This window comes from Sturnira hondurensis, unplaced genomic scaffold (assembly GCF_014824575.4).
Source record: "Sturnira hondurensis isolate 20B ecotype Veracruz unplaced genomic scaffold, ASM1482457v3 Scaffold0023357, whole genome shotgun sequence".
NCBI lineage: Eukaryota > Metazoa > Chordata > Mammalia > Chiroptera > Phyllostomidae > Sturnira > Sturnira hondurensis.
In genome coordinates, this window is record NW_028095988.1 from 2,194,157 (window position 1) to 2,201,771 (window position 7,615).

Consider the following 7,615-nt stretch of genomic DNA (forward strand, 5'->3'; position numbering starts at 1 on the left):
CATCCTGATCACCAGTATTTTGAACTGTGCATCTGATAGGTTCACTTAGAGTTATTGGCTCTGGGGCTTTAAGTTCGTCTTGAGCCACATTTTGGTCTGTTCACACCTGTTATGTATGAGGAGCAGAGCTCTAGGTGTTCACCAGGGCGGGGCAACCCAGGTTGCTGGGTCCTGACGCTTTATGTTGGGGCGGGGTCCAACGGGGGCAAAGGCAGTCCCCTCTGCTGCTTCCCGCCACTGGGGCCTGCTCGGTCTGTCTCACTTCTTGCTCCTTTGCTGGTTTATCTGCACGTGAATGTTTGACTGTAGTCAGTCTGCTGCCTTGCACCCTCACTGGGTCCGCCTGTTGCTACTCCACACCTGATATCCACCCATGGCTGCTTACGTGCTTGGGTGGGGAGATCTTTCCTGCCTGACCCATGATCCACTGCTGGCTCCGCCCGTCTTACCGGTCTGGGTGAACGGTTCGTTGTTTTCAGACTTCCGTGTAGTCCAATTTTCTGTGTTTTTGCTGCATTTTTGTTACTGAAACTTTGTTGACTTTAAACTTGGTTGTGAGAGGAGGCACAGTGTTTCCACCTATGCCTCCATCTTGGCGGAAGTCCTCCTTGTCTATTTTCTACCTACCATTTATGCTACTTATTCTCTATACCTATTCCCCCTCTCTGCTCCTCCCATTCCCCTGTTGATAACCCTCCATGTGTTCTCCATTTCTGTGGTTCTGTTCCTGTTCTAGTTGTTTGCTTTGTTTGTATTTATTTTTGTTTTAGGTGTGGTTGTTAATAATTGTGAGTTTGCTGTCATTTTACTGTACATATTTTTTATCTTCTTTGTCTTAGATAAGTCCCTTTAACATTTCATATAATAAGGGCTTGGTGATGATGAACTCCTCTAACCTAACCTTATCTGGGAAGAACTTTATCTGCCCTTTCATTCTAAATGAAAGCTCTGCTGGATAGAGAAATCTTGGATGTAGGTCTTTGGATTTCATGACTTGGAATACTTCTTTCCAGCCCCTTCTTGTCTTTAAGGTCTCTTTTGAGAAATCACCTGACAGCCTTATGGACACTCCTTTGTAGGTAACTCTCTCATTTTGTCTTGCTGCTTTTAAGATTCTCTCCTTATCTTTAATCTTGGGTAATGTAATTATGATGTGTCTCAGTGTGTTCCTCCTCAGGTCCAACTTCTTTGGAATTCTCTGAGCTTCCTGGACTTCCTGGAAGTCTATTTCCTTTGCCAGATTGGGGAAGTTCTCCTTTATTATTTGTTCAAATAAGTTTTCCACTTGTTGCTTCTCTTCTTCTCCTTCTGGTACCCCCGTAATTCTGATGTTGGAACGTTTAAAGATGTCCTGGAGGTTCCTAAGCCTCTCCTCATTTTTATTTTGAATTCATGTTTCTTCATTCTTATCTGATTGGATTTTTCTTTCTTCCTTCTGGTACACTCCATTGATTTGAGTCCCAGTTTCCTTCCCATCACTCTTGGTTCCCTGTACATTTTCCTTTATTTCACTTAGCATAGCCTCCATTTTTTTCATCTAATTTGTGACCAAATTCAACCAATTCTGTGAGCATCCTGATTACCATTGTTTTGAACTGTGCATCTGATATATTGGCTATCTCTTAGTCTCTTAGATGTATTTTTTCTGGAGCTTTGATCTGTTCTTTTGTTTAGGCCCCCCCCCTTTTTTTTGCCTTGATATGCCATTACATCTTTATCTGGTTTTGAAAATAGGATAATGCTGGCCTCAAAAAATAAATTTGAGAGCCTTCCACCTCTTGAATTTTATGAAATACTTTGAGAAGGAGAGGTGTTAGTTCTCAGAATGTCTGGTAAAATTCACCTGTGAAGACATCTGGTCCAGGGCTTTTGTTTGTTGGGAGTTTTTTTTATTACTGCTTTACTTTCACTAGATGTAAACTGTCTGTTCAGGTTCTCTGATTCCTCCTGATTTAGTTATGGAAGGCTGTATGTTTCTAGGAATTTATCCATTTCATCCAGGTTGTCCCATTTGTTGGCATATAGTTGTTACAATATTTTCTAACAATCCTTTGTATTTCTTTGATGTCAGTTATTATTTCTCCTCTTTCATTTCTAATTTTATTTATTTGGGTCATTTCTTTTTTATTCTTTATAAGTCTGGCTAAAGGTTTGTCAATCTTTTTAATCTTTTCAAAGAACCATCTCTTGGAGTTACTGCTCTTTTGTATAGCTTTTTTAGACTCTATTTCATTTATTTCTGCTCTGATATTTATTGTTTTCTTCCTTTCACTCAATTTGGGCTTTGTTTGTTGTTCTTTAAGTTCCTTTAAGTGGGAAGTTAGATTGTTTATTTGAGTTTTTTCTTGTTTTTGTTTTGTTTTTGTTTTTGTTTTTGAGATAGGCCTGCAATGGTATGGATTTCCCCCTTAGGATTGCTTTCCCAGTCTCCCAGGAACTTTGGATTGTTGTGTCCTCATTTTCATTTCTTTCAAGGCATCTGTTGATTTTGTCCTTGATCTTGTTGTTGACCCATTCATTATTTAATAACATCTTATTTAGCTTTCACATCTTTGCATGTTTTTCAGTGTTCCTCTTGTGACTGATTTCTAGTTTCATAGTATAGTATGATTTCAATCTTCTTAAATTTATTGAGACTTGTTTTGTGTCCTAGCATGTGGTCTATCCTAGAAAATGTTCCATGTGCACTTGATAAGAATGTATATTCTGCTGCTTTGGGATGAAATGCTCTGACGATATTAATTATATCCATTTGATCTAGTGTATCATTTAAGGCCACTGTCTCTGTTGATTTTCTATCTGGAAGATGTGTCCATTGAAGTCAATGGGTGTTAAAATCCCTACCTACTATGACTATATTTCTGTTGATCTCTCCCTTTATGTTCATCAAGATTGCTTCACACATTTAGTGCTCCTATATTGGGAGAGTAGATGTTTGCTAAGGTTACATCCTCTCGTTGGATTGTTCCCTTTATCATTATGTAGTGTTCTTGTTTGTCTCTTAATTGGTTTTAAAACCTTTGTTTTAAAGTCTATTTTGTGCCCTAGCTGGTGTAGCTCACTGGATTGATCATGAGCTGTGAACCAAAGGGTCCCAGGTTCAATTCCTAGTCAAGGCACATGCATGGGTTGTGGCCAGGTCCCCAGTGGGGGCCATGTGAGAGGCAACCACACATTGATGTTTCTCTGTCTTTTAGAAAAATAGATAAATAAAAATCTTTAAAAAATAAAAATAAAATGTTATTTTTTAAAAAAAACAAAGTCTATTCTGTTGTATATAAATACTGCTGTCCCAGCTTTTTTTTCTTTTCCATTTGCATGAATTGTCTTTTTCCATCCCTTTACTTTTAGTCTGTGTATATGTTTCTGTCTAAGACGAGTGTCCTGGAAGCAGCACATGTATGGGTTTTGTTTTCTTATCAATTCCGCTACCCTCTGTCTTCTGGTTGGAGCATTTAAGCCATTTATATTTAAGGTGATTACTGATAGATACATATTTAGTGCCATTTTACTTTTAAGCTATTTGCATCTGTTTTTCTTTCTCCTCCTCCTCCTCTTCTTCTTCTCCTTCTAGCATATTTTATTAATTATGCTATTACAGTTTTCCTAATTTTTTCTCCCCATTACCCCCCCTCTATCCTGGATGCCCCTATCCTCTAGCATTCCCCCTCTTGGTTCATGCCCATGGTTGTACATGTAAGTTCTTTGGCTTCCCTGTTTCCTATACTATTCTTAACCTTCCCCCATCTATTTTATGCCTACCAATTATGCTTCTTGTTCCCTATACCTTTCCCTCCCCATTCATCCCCTCCCACTCCCCACTGAAAATGCACCATGAGATCTCCTTTTCTCTGGTTCTGTTCCTATTCTAGTTGTTTGCTTAGTTTTTGTTTTTTGGGTTCAGTTGTTGATAGTCATGAGTTTGTTGTCATTTTACAGTACATATCTTTGATCTTCTATTTCTTAGATAAGTCCCTTTAACATTTCATATAATGAAGGTTTGACAATGATGAACTCTTTTAATTTGACCTTATCTGGGAAGCACTTTATCTGCCTTTCCATTCTAAATGATAGCTTTGCTGGATAGAGTATTCTCGGATGTAGGTCCTTGCTTTTCACGACTTGGAATGCTTCTTCCCAGCCCCTTTGTGCCTGTAATGTTTCTTTAGAAAAATCAGCTGATAGTCTTATGGAAACTCCTTGTAGGTAACTCCCTCCTTTCCTCTTGCTGCTTTTAAGAATCTCTCCTTAGTCTTTGGTAACTTAATGATGATGTGTCTTGATGTGTTCCTCCTTCAATCTAATTGCTTTGGGACTCTCTGGGCTTCTTGGGTTTCCTGGAAGTCTATTTCTTTCACCAGATTAAATAAGTTTTCAATTTTTTGCTCTTGTTCTTTTCCTTCTGGCACCCCTATGATATGGATGTTAGATTGCTTAAAGTTGTCCAATAGGTTCCTAAACCTCTCCTCATCTTTTCAAATTCTTGTTTCCTCATTCTGTTCCAGTTAGATGTTTATTTCTTCTTTTTGTTTCAAATCATTGATTTGAAGCCCAGTTTCCTTCCCTTCACTGTTGGTTCCCTGTATTTATTTTGCTTTGAGTAAACTTTATTTCTTCCTTCATTTTGTTTCTGAACTCTCTCTCTTTTTTTCAAATATTTTATTTATTTATTTTTTAGAGAGAGGGAAAGGGAAAGAGAAAGAGAGGGGGAGAAACATCAATGTGTGGTTGCCCCTCATGTGCCCCCAACTAGGGACCTGGCCCACAACCCAGGCATGTGCCCTAACTGGGAATCAAACCAGCAACCTTTCGGTTTGCAGGCCCATGTTCAATCCACTGAGCTACACCATCCAGGGCTGTTCTTCTTAAATTAAGCACTTTAACTTTTGTTGCAGTATTGGTGTTTTGCAGCCTGCCAAGGCCTGACAGGTCCACTGTAGCTTCAGGAAGACAGAAAAAATGCATGGAGCCATGGGGATTCATGATATGCCTTTATTCATGGGTGAACAAGGCACACATGCTGCAAGCTGTGTGTCTCCCTGCATGTCTCTGCATGTCACCTGTCCCCTCTGTGTGGCATGCAGAGTGGCACTTGCTTCCCAGCATGGCACCCAGCAGGAACCCCCAAACTGCCTTAAGTACTAGAGGCAAAATAAAAGCAGCTTCCAGCCAGAAAATGACATAACATAGCATAATTCTGTGCATGCCAGCCCACTTCATGTTATGGGAACAGTTTATTGGACCCAGTTTCAAGGCTATGAGAACACTACTTATCAGGCCCATTGAAGGTTATGGGAACACTGCTTCTCTTAGTTACCCAGACACCTGGGTGAGGAAGCCAGACTGCTTCCATTTACCTTACAACTGGTTTGGTGTTAACAAACACCTTTAGCTCTTTCTTGCCTGGGAAACTCTTTAATTCTCCTTCAATTTTAAATGACAGCCTTGCTTGGTTAAGTAGCCTTGGTTGTAGAACCTTGGTTTTCATCACCTTGATTATTTCTTGCTACCTCCTTCTGGTCTGAAGTGCTTCTGTTGAGAAATCAGATGATTATCCATTAGTGCTCCCTTTTATGTAACTACCTGCTTTTTTCTTGTGACTTTTAGGATGGTCTCCTTGTCTTTAAGCCTTGTCATTTTAATTATGATGTGTCTTGGTGTTGGCCTGTTTGGGATTCTCTGAGTTTCCTGGACTTGTGTGTCTTTTTCCTTTACCAGATTAGGGAAGTTTTCAGTCATTATTTCCTCAAGTATGTTCTTGATTCCTTGATCTCTTTTCCTTCTGGAATTCCCATGATGTGTATTGTATATTGTTATACCTCATGTTATCCAAAATGTTTTTTAAGCTCTCCTCAGTTTTTTAAAATCCTTTTTTTTTGTTGTTGTTGCTCTGCCTAGGTGTTTTTTTCTACCTTGTCTTCCAAATCACTGATTCAACCCTCTGCTTCATCTAACCTACTGTTCATTACTTCCAGTGTATTATTTATTTCAGATATAGCATTCTTTATTTCTGACTGGTCCTTTTTTATGACCTCTATGTCTTTTCTTCATGCTGTTGAGTATCCTTATAATCATTACTCTAAACTCTCTATGTGATGAACTCTTTGCCTCCATTTTGTCTAGCTCTTCTGAAGAATTCTCTTGGTTTCTAATTTGAGGTCTATTTGTCTTTCTGTTTTGGCTCCTTTATATTTTCTGCCTTAGTTGTTTAACTGATCAGTAATACAGCCTCAAGCTGTAATCAGCAGCTTAAGCACCATGTGGCAGGGCAGGCCTATTGCTTCCCCTTGGGCTGATGTCACTTGGAGAAGAGTATCTGCCTAGAAAGATAGCTTCTGCTGTATGGGGAATGACTCAGCGCAAGGAAACAGGTGGTTGTTACTTCAGTTCTCTCCCCAGATCCACCAGTCCTAGACTCTCCTCAAGCATCTCTAGGCCATGTTACCCTCTCTCTACCAGAACCAAAGGTAAGTGGCTGCAAGCAGAATTTTGTGCATTGGCCCTTAAAGAGACGTCCTGCATCTCCAGCTGTCTCTCCCTGGCAGACAGAAACGCTGATTTTTGTAGCTAAGTCCTATCTGGGTTCTTTCTGGCTCTGGTGCTGTAGGTTGAGGAATGCTACTTGTGGATTAGACCCCACACTTCTCAGAGGGAACACTCTGGCCACTGAAATATCCCTCCAGAACTTCAGCTGCTGCCTGTTGGAGCCCAGCTGCCCTCTTGTACCTCCTTCACATTCCCTACCAGTGTTGTGGTTAAGTGCTTTCTTCCGTCTGTCCTTGGTTATGAATTTTCTCTCCAACTAGTGTTTAGTTGGTTATTCAGGATGATTTCTCTACAATTTATTTGTAATTCCAGATTTTTCTTGGGAGAAGGTTAATGTAACTTTCACTTACCCCTCTGCTATCCTGGATCTTCAAAACCTATACAATTATATTAACCAATATCAACCCAATAAAATAAATTTAAAAAAGGAAAGACTCCAAGTGGCAGTCCCAGGACTGATGTGGAGAACACATATAATGTATTGCTTACACCTTCGTACTTTATAGTGATTGGTTTCACTGCCAGGTGAGGGTTGTATTCCTTCTGTCCAGGTGTTTTGCTTTCACCCTCATTTTATAACCACATTTCCCCTTCTTCTTTGCCTTTCTTCCATCTATGCATCAATAAATCCATTTGCTAGCTATTTAACCGTTCATCCACCCATCCATGCGCCCATCCATTGATTTTTCATCCATCCATCCATCTTCTACCCATTCCTCCAAAACTGATGCCTTACTGTGTGCCAAGTTCTACACTAGAAACTGACTCTAAAGACAAATGTTCTAGAGAACAGTCCCTGCCCCCAATTCTGTGGGGAAGGCAGACACATGTGTAAATAACTCTAACATGTGCAGAGATTGAGGTAAGTGTAAGACCAAGAGACTGATGGTGTTCAAAGGAGAATCATCACCTCCAGCTGTCATCCCCCATGGTGGACTTTCTCCTAATGTGGCCTCTTTGACCCCAAATCCTGATGTTCATGCCCTTGTGTGATCACCACCTGTTGAGTGGGTAGACATGTGACTTGCTTCTAGTCAATAGAATGCAGCAAAGTTGATAGGATGTGGGT